The sequence below is a fragment of the Rousettus aegyptiacus genome, unplaced genomic scaffold, assembly GCF_014176215.1.
Source record: "Rousettus aegyptiacus isolate mRouAeg1 unplaced genomic scaffold, mRouAeg1.p scaffold_m13_p_16, whole genome shotgun sequence".
Lineage (NCBI taxonomy): Eukaryota > Metazoa > Chordata > Mammalia > Chiroptera > Pteropodidae > Rousettus > Rousettus aegyptiacus.
Genome location: NW_023416291.1, coordinates 18,319,442 through 18,335,699, shown reverse-complemented (window position 1 = coordinate 18,335,699; position 16,258 = coordinate 18,319,442).

The following is a 16,258-nucleotide window of genomic DNA, read 5'->3' as shown; positions in this document are numbered from 1 at the left end:
AGATATGGAGTCAGGAACTGTATTCATCCTCCTAACCTTGTAGCTTCAATTGCTAGCACAGGTTCTCAATAAGTAGGGAGACCAGTCTGCTCAGTATCAATTTTCACTTTTTGTCCTGCAATAATTATTGAAATATATAGCCATTCTATCATTAGGTATGTGTTGGATGGCTGAATGGATGAACAACCACTGGGCCATACACTGGAAATGGCACTGGGCTTAGAGAAATTGGTTGAAGTCCTCACTCTGCTCTGTATCAGTTATGTGACTTGAACAAGTGACTTAAGCTCTCTGAGGCTAAGCTTCACTGTGAAATGGGAAAAATACAGATCAAATATGATGCCTATCATATTATAACATCTCGATAAATATTTCTTTTCTCCTTCATTTAAGTCAGCACTATCCACTACTACTTTCTGCAATGATGAAATGTTTAGTATCCACACCTTCCAGTAGAGTAGCCACCAGCCACACACAGATACCGAGTATCCATGAAATGGGACTAGTGAAATTGAGACACTGAATATTTATATAATTGTAATTAACTTAAATTTAAATAGCCACAGGGAGCTACTGGCTACTACATTGGACAGCACAAGTCTAAGGGGCTTCATGCATTTTAGAAGACCCAAATCAAGGAATTACATAAACAGCAAATTTTACTGGAGCTCTACTAACTGTTCTGGAGTCTTCAGCATCTCAGGAGTGAACTCCATTTGCTTTTGTGAACCACATATTCTGGGGATGAGCGGTTTGTCATTGTTTTAGTAAACTGTCAACATCTGGATATTCATCAATGTTTTTTAGAACCTGGGACAGTTCTCATAATTATAACACACACTTGATATAAAATGACTTTGCCTCCTTTTCAACCATGAGACACGGACCCCTCAGAGAACACTCACCATGCTAGGAGAACTGTAATTTTATACTACTACTTGGCTCCCATGAACACTGTGAAACCAGCAAATGTGTTTTACTTATGAAATAACTTGTAATCACTTCGACTTCTTCTAGCTTTAGTGAACAATATTATAAGCAACTTTAAATGTCAATCTTTTAAAATTTGGAGAGCAGGGAAATAGGTTTTATTCAACTAAGATTTCAGACTGCTGCATTAGTTCCTGAGCAATGGTTAATCATTCATTTGAAAAGAGAGGGGAAATAGGGTGACAGGTTTTCGTTGGATTCCAGAAAAATTTAATGGAAGAACTATTTTGACACTTTACCTTGAAAGGGGACATCATTAAAAAAACTCAGATGACTTTTGTCTATAGCTATCATTAAACTTGTACTCATGAGTCATTCACTCAAAACACAAAGGGAGACTGCATTGTGAGCTGATTTTTAAGGTATTGTGTATGCATATTAATACCAGAGCTTGTGATCGCTAGAGAAATCAGATGTGTACTGGTTACAAAACAGTCAGTATAGAAACTCCAACTGAAAGGGTATCGAATCTGTATTTTTAATTTTTTTTGAACAGTAAAATCTCTGAAGCTAAAGCGAGTTCTTTTTTTTTTACTGTAGTACTATGAGAAAGGGCCATTACTACCTAAATGTGCAGGCATAGAAGCTCCTACTTAAAGGCAGCAGTATTATAGTTACTATTATTTTGTCCCTTTTGGCCAACTTATGAGGTTTTTTTTCTTTATGGCTGCCCAAACTGACCTGTCATAATGTGCCTACATGAGAAATTTGTTCTGAGTCATTGTCACCATACCTCTAGCCAGAGAAACAGCTCTGCTCCCAATCAGGACAAACTAAAGTATTGGCTTTATACAGGAAAATCTAGTTTCTTAACTAGCTTCCCACAGAAGCCATTGAGCCTGGTTGCTGGGTTCTTGCTGAGAAAGTCCTCCAGAGAGCATTACTGGGTAGCTCAGAGCATGCCAACAGTTAATTATTACTCCACTGGAGAGCGGGTCATGAGATTATATACAGTTACAACATGAGTAACTCTCTGCTCATCAATTCCATTTTATTTTTTTTTATTGGAAACGTTGCTGCAAATGTGGCATAAATTTCCTGGGCACAGCATTCAGTTCCACCTTATTATGCAGCACAGCTTTCAGAGACATGAGGTACTATGGCTAATCCTAATTTAATTTTAGAAGTTTGCTCTCTGGCTTGCTACAAGCCGAGTTCCATTTCTGATGTTACCCACAATTCTGAGACAGGCTAGAAATACCTGTGTGAATTGTGGTACCAAAGAATAACCCTGAATCTGAAATAAAAGTGCAGAGTCTCGGAAATTTGCTGGCAGTGAATCTGTACCGACAACAAAGGCAGCTGGATTCTGCAGCACAGTTCACACATGGCTATCGGCATTTGCACACCCTCAGAGCCTGCTATTAAGAGCGTCACTCCCATCTTCTAGTATCCCACAATTCCCAGAACCGAGGCGCTGGCCTTTCAGGAGAGAACTCAGTGTTCAGAGAAGTCCCTCTCTATTAGAGGAAATAAATAAGTTGATGCCTTTTTAATCTGAGCAGATACATGAAATTTCCAATGGGGAATTCTCACAAGAATGTTTTTACTTCGATGTTTTTCTGCAAGAGGAAAGGAAGAGCTCGGTGCCCTCCCAGATCAAAAGCACGGGCTTTTCATTAACTTGTGATGAATATATGTGTATCAAATCCACATCCACTTAAAGAGGTGGAAATTACCCTCTTGGTTTACTAGACCAGGCAGGGACTATCAGTCTCATTGGTTCTTAGCAGAGCCTCAACAACTCCATAATTGAAGAAATTCTTCCAGGACCATGGATATTACTTAGCTTTTCTATTACTTAGGATCCACACCAAGAAAATTATGTGCAGACACAAATCAGATATTCTCCTGGGACTTATTTGCGGCATATTGCTTGATGAGAATTCCCACAGCAACAAAATTATGATGGGAGAAAAAAAATGGAAGACTCAAAGTGAACTATGCTGTTTTGTGCAGAATAAAGCAATATAAAAAGTAAAGTGATGAACTAGCTTCCTCCTCACTGCTACTCTCTTATCAGAAGCATCTGGTTTCAATTTGTTGGCCAGCCTTAACATATGTATAAGAGCTTTTCAGGCCAACATTGCTACAGTTTTTGCTTCTGGAGAATTTAAAAATATGCCAAGGCTAACAAACAAAAAGTCTTTATCTGGGTACCGAAAATCTTCAAATAGGTACATATTTGCGAGTGTGTGCGTGTAGGGGGCTGTGCACGCATGCACAGGTGGGAGCTATGAGTACCTTGCATAACCCCGCTAAATGAAAATAACACTAAAGTCGAAGCATCTTAACTTCAGCTGCTAATTTGCCCCTCAGTCATTTCGGCAAAACTTTACAATTGTCAAGTTGCTCATCTAGAAAAATAAACTCTCAGGAAAAGATAAGAAAAAGATTTAAAAGAATAAAGGAGAACTCGCTACGCTAGATTTTAAAACTTACGATAAAGCTTCAGTAGATAAAACTGTGGTGCCGGCACAGAACAAATAGCTAGACCAGTGGAGCATCACCATGGACAAAGAAACTATCTGTGTATTTTGCCTCAGAGAAAGAAGGAGAGGGGGAGAGAGAGAGAGAGGATTTGTCCGTGTGTGACGCAGTTTATGATAACATGGGCACCATATGATAGAGTAAAAAGAGTATGAACTTCAGAATCAGACAAAGTCAAACCTGGATTTGAATTCCAGTTTTCATCAATTCCTAGCTGTGTGCTCTTGAGTAAATTAATTCTGTTACAAAATATTAATTACTTGAATCATACCTTGAAAGGTGTGAGGATTTGAGAATCAAATATCATACATGTATCAATTAAGATTTTTAATTATAAGCAACAGAGACACATTCTGGCTAATTTGAGCAGAAGAGGAATTTATTCAAGGCTATCGTGCTGCTTCCAACATTTCTGAGAAGGTTGGAGAACCAGACGGGAAAAGGAAGGACCAAGGAAGGCTGAGCAGCAGCCAGGACCACAGAAATTCAGGGCACCAAAAAGCACATGAAGACTTCCAGCCCCACCACTGAACACGTGGCTGCCACAGCTAGCACTGCCCCACTTGCTCCTGGAAGTAGACATTGTTGACATCACACATCAGGATGCCCTTTGCTTGGCTCTCCCTCTTTGGAGAAACAGATACAGTTGTGAAGTCCAATGATTAGTTGAGCCTAGATCACAAGCCCCTAAGCTAAGGGCATAGGAAGCTGGGAAAATAAATTCTTGGCATTTTTAAGTTTTATTGTCAAAGCAATCTCTCCTTCTCAGATTCATTAGATGGATAATTTACCAAAGGAAGAAACTTCAGATTCCAGGTCACCTGGAAGATGCACAAGTCCATTACAAAAATACGTCAAAGTTCCTGACACATAACAGGCATTCAGCGGTGACTGAATATTTTTACAAATAAGTGGGAGAAAGCAACGAATGGTGGAGATCATTAGTTACTTGGGAAGAAAAAAAATCTAGGATTTGCCAAAATAAATTCCAATTGAATCAAAGATTAAAAAAGAAATCCATAAAAAAATCACACGTCCCACCGTTGCCTATCAATGCAGTCTCCTGGTCCCCCCTGAAGGGAGGTGAGCTTAAGTGCTGTGGCGTTTCCTCCAGGTCTAGAAACACGAGAGAGGAACACCTCCCCACCTCTTAGAGCCAAGCTCATGCGCCCCACTCCTAATTTTGCATTTGTCCTCCAATCGGAAACCCTTCTCTTTTATTTACTGAAAATAAAATATTAAATTAGCTTTTCATGTGCTTATCTTTTACAAATCTTTCTTAGGGTCATTCAGCCAGCATTGCAGATGGGATTCCCAAGAGTGATCTAGCAGCTTGGATTCTGTTTCCGCTGAATTGTAGGTTCCAAGTAGGCAAAGACCCTGTTCTGTGCATCTTTGTGTCCTACTATGCCTGGCTCAATGCTTTGAACTTAGGAGGCTGTCAGTTCATGATTGAGGAAGAAACCCGAGTTGCTGGTTAACTGTTGTGAAATGTCTGGTAATGGTTTCATGTCTGAGCACAAACTCAGATAAAGTAATCTGTTCCTCAATTTCCTTTCCTTTAGAACAACAAAGTATACTTACACTGCCTACTCTCCCATAACTTCACGTAACAGCAAATATTGATCATTTCAGTCTCAGTGAAACAATTCATAGGTGACAGCTTTTAAGTTCACAGATGAACAGCTTCCTGGAATGTGTACTATTCTTTTTCCTCTCTTATCTATAATCTTTACTGTTCCCAGTTCCCATCTGCCACTCTTACATCCTGGAAGGCTAGTCGAAGATGAGTGAAACTAGCTTTATTTTTCTTTTCTAGCTTTATATCTTGTTGGTTACATTTTCTTCTTCGTTTACTGCTTTTCACCATTGTTAGATAAATATATGATCTGAAACACTAATTTCCTCATGATTGAGGTGATTCTTGCTTTCCTTTGGCTTTCAAAAGATTCTGATATTATTTATTTGAGAGGGCACTTCCAGATGCTTGGATGCAAATAACTGTAAATATATATATCGCTAATGTTGCAAATAAGAGAAAAACTTAATTTCTTATGTATACAATAGTTTCATTTTTAAGTATTAAAAGTAAAAAAATTGTTAGCCATGATATATCCCTAAATAACATATGAATAAAGATTTACTGTCTCTGAAAAATTCTATTTGGTTCCGGACCTGAAAAAGGCCATTTGCTGCCCTATTTGATTCATCTCTGAAAATGAAAAGTCAGTTCCCTTTAGTACGAACTTTCATATTTTATTTGCTAATATATAGCTAATTTCTAAATTAAGAACATGCTTACAAGGAAAGCTAGGAAGTTATTCACTCCAATCCATTAATAAGTCTGATGTTGATTGAAATTTTAAATAATTTTTGGTAATTAGTGCAGCTTGACTTTTGGATTTCAAATAAGATGAAAGAATCTTTCTTTTTGATTTTGAATTACAGTAGATTTGGCCCAGCCAAAAGAGTCCAGAGTTTCTCCCAGTGAAACACTTGGGGGATTCCTTAATTCTCACAAGGAAAATACGTGCTGATGATTTCTACCCGTCACCAAATTTTAAATGATCAAAGTGTCGAACTATATTTATTAGGTCAGAGGTCAGCAAACTTTCTCCGAAAAGATCCAGATAGTAAATATTTTAAGGTTTATGGCTATGTAAGGCTAGTCTGGGGCAGCCAGCTCTACGCTGAAAGCCTGCAGGTCAGGCTCTCTACTATTGTCTCTCATCCTCCTTGTACCCGAGACTCTTGGCAGTGACAGAGGCCAAAAGAAAGTGGAAATGTGCTGTGGGCTCTTAGGACCCTCACCTTGGAACTAACACATTTTCCCTGACTTCCTCTATAGGCCATTGGTCAAAGAAAGTCACATGCCCCAGCTCAAAGCAAAATAGCAGGAAGATAGTCTCCCCCAGAGGAGCGGCCTGGTCTCGCAGCAAGGCTGGGAATAAGGGAGGATGCGGAGCTGGGGCCAGTGATGCAAACTGAAATTCAGTGCAATACTTACTGAGCACGAACACGCACCAGGCACTCTTCTGGGCGCTGGGGGCTATCAGAAAACAAGACTATTATCCTTGCTGTGGGAGCTTAATTCTAGGGGGAAATGGAAGGGATTTAATATTCAGTGCTACCCGGTTCTTGTCCATTTTGTTTTGTTTAACTGGAGAGTGAGGCCATTGGCATTTTGTTCCTAGAAGGGAGGAATCATCTGGCCTTGGCCAGCTTTATGCCCCTAGTACCCAGCACTGGGCTCTGGGTAAGGTAAATGCTCATTAATAAGGGAGAGACGGAGGGAGGGAAAAAAGAAGGCATTTTCTAGCTCTCTTTTCTGGGAATCACTGAATCTCCATCAATTCATCTACAGATTGGAAGAAGTGAAATGACAAAAATTCAGATCTCCTGATTAGCAGACGATGCAAAGCTGGGACGCAGAACAAATGACAAGTGACAGGGAAACTGGATTTAGGAGAATTTGAATCATTTGGGCGAGAGAGCCTGCAGATGGCTCATGCTGCTCAGTGCAGAAAAATGGGTCATTGTTCCCAGACCAATTACTACACAGCCTAGGAGGCCCGTGAGAGCAGCAGAGCCTTCATGCCGCAGGCGGGTCAGGGACGGGTCTGGACGAATTTGTGGAGACTCCAGCGATTTTACGGCAGCGCCCAGGTGGTGACAAAAGTGCCCATGGCGGGATGGCAAAACTAAGCTCAAGAGGGGGTGTTTTGCTCAGTGAGTCTCTTGACTTTGTCCCTCCCTGGGTAGACAGAGCGTGGCCCCGTGGAGCAGCAGAGATGGTCTGGAGAGGCTGGCCGGTAGGCACAGTGCTGCTGCCACCATGTGCTTTCAGGGACCTGCGGAGGACCCGTGCCCCCTGTCGTGGCAGCCCCGGGGGCCAGACTGCTCTGGACAGGCAGACGGAGGTCTGCATCCCAGCCCAGTGCCGCTTCCTGAGAAAGGCTCCCTGACCTTAGTTTCTTTACCTGTGGTGCCGGCATTATGATACTCGCCCTACTTACATCACAGGGTTTTAGTGAGATTGGAAGAAATAGCAAGGGTAAAAATAAACCAAAATAAGGCCAGCTCAGGGAAGATGAGTAGGATTTGGTCTCATCTTGAGCAAGCCGATGATGCTCTGTGTTGGGGGATGGAATGCAGGGGGATAAAAAAAAAAATTCAGAACCGTGAAACAGACTGTTTTCAAAGTGGAAAGTAAGACATGCTTCACTTAGGAAAATAACTGTGAGGAATGATTTTTCAAGGCTCGAAGAGTAAAAGTTTCAGAGGCCCAACTCGTCTCGGGAGGGGAATAAATATGAGAAATCAGTGAGTGTGGTAGACAATTGAAACAGAGTGTGAATGAGCCCAAAAGATACCTATAACCCTTCCAAACCCGAGGGAACTGGGGGATCCAGAAAGGGTGGCGGGGAGGCGAGGAAGCCACAGATGAACGCTAAGTAAACGCGTTCTTTTTCTCAGACGGTTGTGGTCTCAGACGTGGGTTGGCACAGACAGGCGTGTCCCCAGCCCCACAGTTTCCTTTCGGTTCTAAGCTGCTAGCAGTGCGTCTGCGCAGGCGCCTGCGGCCAGCCGCCCCGCGCGCTCCCCTCCGCGCTGCAGCCCTGCACGAGGCATCACGGCCACTACTTGCATCTCGAGTCTGCCTCTTCCTCTCCCTGGGACCTGTGGGACACTAAGGGGAGGAGGGATGGGGTTTCGCGGCGACGTGGAAACAGCTTTATACATCCACTGGGTTGAAGGCAACAGCAGTACCACAATTTATGGAATCCATGAAAGCCCAGAATTGGGTAATAAAACTGGATAAATCATCTCTCTTTATAAAGCGAATCCTCACCAACTGCCACCCAGATCATAACATGCGAGGAGCATTGCTCTCCACCTAGATGCACCTGCCCCTTCCCCAAAAAAATGAAATGCCAGATACTTCCGAGAATTATGCAAATGCAGGCAGTATTTATACATCTGGGGGATACATCAAGAATCAAAAGATGTCTGCGGGCATGAGTTACAGGGCCTCTAAAAGCAATGTCTCTTTTATAGGGTTTTAGATTGTGGTGATTTTCCGTAAATCCTGCCCAAGTCACACAATAGGCCAAGAGCAATTAACATTAATTAAACAATCCCCATAAATGTGTTGCTGCCCTGAAACACTGATAACCTGGAAATGTGCTTAGCCCGCTACCATGCTCGTGGGGGTTCCTCCAGCTGCACCAGGGGTGCTGTGTGGCCCCTACAGACCCGGGGGACCGCACACAGGTAATGACACACAGCTCCAAAGCAGCCCCAAGGACCACGGCCCCTCACTCAGAACCACCTGGATCCTGGTAAAGTGAGACTCCATTCAGCAGGTCTGTGTGGGGCCTGAGGGTGTGCATTTCTACCGAGCTCCCTGAGGGTGCCAAGGCCGCCCATCCCCACACCACACTGTGAGAGCAATGATGTACAGAAGCCCTAGAAACAGACTTTGGGTAAGGTGGCCAGAGCTGGGGACAGTGAGAGCCACCCAAACCAACGACTACATTCCTAATGTGCTGGTCTTTCTACTCTGCTTTTCTAAATCCCGGGGGACTATAAATGATAGAAAGAAGTGAGCAGTATAATATGCAGCCCCAAAGTTCACCTCAAAGTCACTGCAGATTCTGGAAGCCTAATCTATAGAAAAAAGCAGATATAAAAAATCAGCTTCTGAGAAAGATAAGTCGAGGAATATCTCCACCCTCAGGGCCTCTGTATTTTGCACCTGCCTGGTAGAGGGATCTCCTAGCGGAGCCACGGCCTCCCATTTTAAGGAACTTCAAGGTGCAGCTTTTTCATAGATGGGGCAGGAACCAGAATGTGAACTCCTCGGCAGAGAGTCGAACCCTGTCCCAAGGCGCAGCCGCACCTCTCTGTCTTCACACCATGGAGCACACGGGAGGGACTGGACTTAAAGTCTGACACGTGGCCAATGAGGGTGGGAGTGAGGGGGACTGTACGGAGCAGGGTGTGTGTGTGTGTGTGTGTGTGTGTGTGTGAGTGTGTGCGTGTGTGTGTGTGTGTGTGTGTGTGTGTAGAGAAGGAGCAGGAAGAATCCGGGTAGTGGGTGCAGCAGGAAATGGGTAAACGTCAAACATTGAAGACAGACGGCATGGGAAGCTTTGGCAGGCCTGACTGTGGAGTGGTGACCCACGTACGACAGCCACCGGGAGGAAAGAACACTCAGTCAGGGCTGGACCAGCAAGTTAGAGGAAACAGTACAGAGGACAGGAGAGAGAAGTGAGAGGGAGCTCGGGGCCCTTCTCGGGGAGCAGATGTGAGGTTTGTAGCAGCCCTATAAAAGTGTAGGCCAACCGGTCATAAAATTACATGATGATATTAAAATGACTTGGCTGCAGAAACCATCGGTAATGGTATGCTGCCTATGGACAGTTTCCATTTTAATTCAGTAACGATGTGATTGAAATTAGTTGTGTGTCGTTTAGTCACAGAAAGGGACCTGTGTACTTTTATTAGAGTAACCTCGTAGCAATTTCTTGATGCAAAATAAACGCAATCTTGAAAAGATTGGAGAAGGAAAAGAAAATGCTCACTTTGTACAATGAGATCGTAGTAAAGAAGTCACGTGGGAAGCAGGGAAGGGGCCCGGGGTGCCTCCTTTACACAGAATCCCCGGGATTCCTCAGAGACTGGAGTCACTTGACCAAGGAGTTTGCCCTTGAGTCTGTGGCCTTTCCTTTTTCTTCTCTCTGACACCCTTCCTCTGTAATACTTTCAGTGAAACTCAAGCCAAGTGAGCTATTTATAGAGTGAGAACAATTTTACCACAGGGTGTGGTGTTTAATTTGAAGAGACGTCAAAGCGCGTAGGCAGATGGCTAAGCAGGCAGTGCCCCTCGATGACCTTGATGGGGCACCCGAGCCCAGTGACTCGTTCTGAATTCTGCAGATTCAGAAATGTGTTCTGGTGAATGAATCTTGAATGGATCCAACTCTAGGAGAAAAAGGATAAATTGATAAGCCAGGTGCCTGCTTAGTAATTTCTAATGGATCTAAGGGTGGCTTGGGGGGTGAAACCAGTTCGGATGATTCCTTCTGGAAAGTTGTTAAGTTCAAGAAGCTCATCTATCTCACAAGATCACCCGTATTTGAAAGATCTCAAACCTAAAACTTAAAAGAAAAAAAAGATAGAAAGCAATTTTCAAAATATTCCTCAAACCAGACCGAAAGACCAATTCTTGTTTGCCCCACGCTACCGTCCCATAAATGCAATGCAGACCATTCCCCTAACATTTCCTATCTTTATCTGATTATTGTATTGGTTTCCTAGGTCTACCATAATAAGGTATCACAAACTGATCAACTTAAAAACAGAAATTTTTTGTCTCAGTTTTGGATGCCAGAAGCCAGAAACCAAGGTGTTGGCAGGGCTATATTCTCTCTGCAACCTGTAGGGCAATTCTTCCTTGCCTCTTCCTAGCATCTTTCTGCTGGTTTTCTGGCAATCTTTGGTGTTCCTTGGCTTGCAGCTGCATCACTCCAATCTCTGCCTCTGTTTTCACATGGCATTTTCCCTGTGTGTCTGTCTCTATGCCCCTTCTTTTTAAGGACACCAGTCATATTGGCTTAGGAGCCCACCCTATTCCACTATTTATTAGAGGAGGCATATATATGAGTAATTTACTTGGCTTTTCCCCCTGACTGAAGGAGAAAGTCTAAAATCTATTGATGCCCAGGTTCTATCCCTGACCAATGAAATCAAAATCCTTAAGATGGGGTCAAATAGTATTACTACATTTTAATAGTTCCCCAAGTGTGATGGTGAATTTTACGTGTCAATTGACTAAGCCACAGGTCCCTGGATATTTAGTCAAACATTATTCTGGGTGTTTCTGTGAGGATGGGTCTCATCTAATTGGCTGAAGGCGTGAGTAGAACAAAAAGCTGACCCTTCCCCAGGTAAGAGAGAATTTCTCCTACCTGACTGCCTTCACCCAGGGACTTTTTGTTTTTTCCCCTGCCTTTAAACTTGAACTGAAACACTGGCTCTTTCTGGGTCTCCCGCCTGCTGGCTGCTGGCCTTCATATTGCAACTATGCCATTGACTCTCCTGGGTCTCCTGATTACCGACTACAGATCTTGGGACTTGTCGGCCTCTATAATCGTGTGAGCCAATTCCTTACTATATATATATACACATGTAAGTATATTTATTGTATATATTCGAGTTCTGCTTCTCTGGGGAGCCCTGACTAGTACACCAGATGATTCTAATATGCAACAAGTCCTAAGAACAACTGACCTATAAATCCCAGACAAGGAAATGATTAATTCTGCCTGGAAAGAAGACTTCACAGAAGCCATCAGTTTTAAGCTGGGCCAGAAAGAATAAGCAGTATTCGCCTTGCCAAGCAGATGGGGGCAGAAGAAAGAGTATTAGCAAGGGACGCAAAGAAAAAATGGTAGGAAGAAGGAAGGAGTAATTAGAGATGAAGCTAAAATGGGACAGTTGGGCCCCCATTCTGACCTGCTGCAAATGCCGTGGCTAAATAATACAGGGAACTATTGAAAAGTTTTATAGACTCATGTTAACAAATGCCATCCCACACCAATCTTCTGCTGTGTGCCCTAAATTCTGAGTAGTAACACATTTGCCTTTAAGCTGAAAAGTCCCTGTTAAAATGCAAATAAATGAGCCAGAATGGCTAACACCTTAAACCATTAGCAGCATTAACAACTCCGCTCAAATGAGCTTATCAAGTAGCTGGAGTCACCTGCTAGAAAGGCCCCAAGGAAATGAGACCGGAGTATATAATATTATGCAGAGGCCCACATCGGGGCAGCAGTGAGGATAGCAAGGAAATGTCCTGAATGATCTAAGGATGGAAGGACAGCTCGAGCGGCAAAAAGGGACAACGTAAGGTGTTTTTGAGGACCCGGAGGTGAGAGGCTTCAAAGAGTTCAGGGGGTTCAGACAATTAATTGGACTTTTTGGATTGAAACCTAGAGCCCCACTCCCTGCTGGTCTCTTAAGTGCGCTGGTTCACAGCAGAGAACACGGCTGCCGCTTCTGCTCCCTGCCGCCAACAGAACTCCCAGCGGACACGTTTCTCCCGGTGGCCGCGCCTCTTCCCTCTTCCTCCCCCAGATGTACACATGGTACTGGAGGCGGACCCTACACAGACCTGGTCATATCCATCAACAAGGCACTGGTCGTATCAATGGCAACCCTGAGATGTCTCCGTGCCGAGGTGAGGCACTAAATATAGTAGCCTCTGAACTGGCACAGTGTTATCAGTAGTATTATTATGGCTCTCTCTTCATGCCTGTCACTGGATTATGGTAATTTTTTTAGTCATGGGTTTTAATCAGAGTTGAAGTCTCTGAGTTACTGACAGCTCAGGAGAGCTGTAACTGCTCTAAGGCTGACTTCACACTGCCACAAAATCATAACACGAGCAGAAAGCTGGAGGCTCTCACAGGCCTCCTCCCACCAATTAAAAACAAGGCAACTTTCTAAACAGCAGGTTTCTTTTCCAGGCTTCACACGAAAGGGAGGGAAGCAGAGGGCACCTACTTCTCCTTCCTCCTTCTCCCAAAATTCAAAGCAGGAAACAATGATCCTGGCAAAGGCGGTAGCCCAGCAGATATTGCAATTTGGCTGATGGTATCTACAGGCTGGGAATCATCCCTTTGCCAGGCTGTGGGCTTAAACAGCACCAGGCCTCGCTGAGCTCTCCTGACCTTGCAGGACCTCCTCGCTGACACTGTCTGCAAGCACTCGTTTGAATAACCGTGATAGGCCTGGGCAAGTGGGGCATGTCTGGCATCCCCTTTGGAGGATGTAAGACAGAGGCAGTCGTCCCTCTGGCCTTGCCTTCTTGTCATCATGTGCAGTGGAAGTTCCCTCCTGACCAAATAGAACCCCAAGCTGCAAGGCATCTACTTACTATTAGTCTGTGTGTTGTGAAGCAGAAATCACTAAATATTTTTCCTGTCACCACAGAGAAGCCATTAGAGACCACAGTATTTAACCTTAGATCAACCCTAGATAGTTCTCCATTTTTGCCTTCAGGGTCCTACTTCCTCCTTTTCAAACCTGTTTCCCTGTCTAGGACCATCATCCTTAGGAGCCCCATGACCAGCATCGGCCACTCTGGCACCTAACTTAGCTTTGTCCTTTGCATCCATCCAAACCCTCATTTGCCTGAGGTGCTGTTCTCAAGTAACTATCACAGAGAGATGACCTGAATATATCAGGCAAGGTAGACTAGGTTCTGCTGCAGTAATAAAACAAGCAAAAACAAAAACAAAAAAAACAAAAAAACACACAACCTAAAATCTCAGTGGCCAAAACAAGGACTTCTCCCTCATGTTGCATATCCGGCATAGGTTACCAAGGGTTCCGCTCCTCAGAGTCACTCAGTGACCCAGGCCACCATCAGTGACCAAGGCCACCATCTCAGAAGTTGCAATCACCTCCAAGGAAAAGAAAGCTCTAATCTTTTCCTGGCAATTAAGTGTGCTGGCTCAGAAATTATAAATATTACTTCCACTCTCAAATTATTGCCCAGAATTAGTCACATTGTGCTATCCAACCGAAAAGAGGCCAGGAAGTACAATCCTCTTTTGTGCATAGGAAGAATAGAAGTATTTGGTGAATTACATAAATGACTAACACACCAATTAATTCATTTCCACTAAGAAGAAAAACAAAGATTCACAGAGTAAAGAGTTACCCCTTCCAGTAGTATTCACTAGTACAATGAAGCTGATTATCGTGGTCCGTTCTCCCACGCCCGGCAGGGATGAACAGATGAGGGACTCAAGGAAAACCTCTCTCCAGTCCAGATCAGATGTTTGCTTTGTTCACTCATGGTTTCAAAGAGGTTTACCAGAGTGAATTCAAAATTATATAAATATGTGCTGAAGATGAAAAGGATGTAGTCAGAATGTTTACCGAAGAATATGATAAACAATTTAAATTGGGGAGGGGGATGGGGAGGGGGGAAGAGCTGGAAGCCGAGAGACAGGAATCTGAGAGGCACTGCGGTATGATGAGAATGAAGCTGGACAGGGATAATTTTCGCTGCCAGCTGCTAGCTTTCTGGAAGAAAGAAAACAAAAAAGCCGGTATGAAAATTATTGCATCAGCCTAACATGAAGCGGTTCGGGCTTGGAGCAGAGTCTGAAGGAGAGAGACAGCCAGGATTCTGGTGGAGGAGTAATGGACAAAGTGAGATGGTGGTGAGGGGAAGCTAGAGAACACTGTCGGCCTCGGATCCGGGAGAGCTGCTGAGTGACAGCGGGAACTCCTGCAATGGTGACAAGAAGCTGAGTTTCAGGAAACAGAGGGCAGCAGAATAACCTTCTTGTGCCCTATCAGACGCGATGTCTGAGCCCAGGGCAGAAATCGGCAAAGGAAGAAACGATGGGACGAACGGTATAGTGCGGAGAACGCATCATCAGAGCCAAGCGGATGGGAGGAGGACTCTCAACGTGCTCTGTGGCACCTTGGCAGCAGCTCCAGGAAAATGGGCCTGTGGAGGGCGGCGACATCCACCGTCAGCAAATTCTGCAGGTTCTACCTTCAACATGTAACCAAAGGTAGAATATATCTTATCACCTCCATCTGCCACCTACCTCCGAACCACTCTACTCTCTTGCCTGGATTTTTCCAGTAGCCACCTAACTACTCCTGTTTAAACCTTTGCCTACCAATTATCTATTTTCTATGAAATAGCCAGAATGATCCTCTTTAAAGGTAACCATTCTCTGCTCAAAACTCCCCAACGGTTTCCCATTCTACTCAGAGGCTCCCGAGGCCTTCCCGTGACCTAGACAGCCTTGCAGAAGCCGGTCCTCTGGGGCCTCATCCTGCCTCGCGCCCGTCCTTACCCACTGGCTCTGGCCACACTAGCATTGCCGCTCCCTCCGCCAAGGCTTCTGTCGAGGCCTCTGTACGGCTGTCGTTCCTGCCTAGAAGGTCGTCCTGGAGATCTGCATCTGGCCTTGCTCCCATGCCTCCTTCAGCACTCTGCACAAGTGCGCCGATATCAGTGGGGTCCTTCTCACCCGCTCTATTAAAAGGAGCCCCCAGCCCTGAGGCCCTATTCCCCTTTGACTATCCTCCCTTAATAGATTTTGGGTGAAGTGGGTTGTCACCTGTAACATGCCTTATATTCTACTTGTTTAGTTGTAGTATAAGTCAGCTCCAAGATGACAGGGGAGTTTCTTGCATGATTTGTTCACTGCTGTAACCTCAGCATCTAGAATAGGTCCTACCACACAGTATAAGCCCAATAAATATATGTTAACTGAATAGACTGAAATATACCCCAAACTTACCACTGCATAGATTCAGCCTCAAAGAGGTATTCAAGAGACAAAGCATTCTTTTTTCTTGAAACGCCCTGTGAAGTTTCAGGGCATCCTTCTCCTACCTGATATCAGCTGCCATGGATACGGGTTTCTTAAAGGGGTCAAGGATGCGACAGATGCTTTACATTAGCTTTTATGTCCTCCATAAAATTAACAATAAGCAATTCTGTCTTACAATTCTGATCCAACACAGACTGTAAGAAGCTTGCCTCTTGAGGCTAAAAGCTGTTTTCTAGAACCCTCAATGGAATTATACCTCTGTAATTCATTTACTGTTATTCGTTTTGTATGTTCACTGATAGAGCCCCCAAAATCACCCAGCCAGCAAAACCAAAGCAGAGAAGAAAAGATACCTAGTGGTTTTCACTTTTAAATTACAATCATTATGTAAGATAGACTATTTT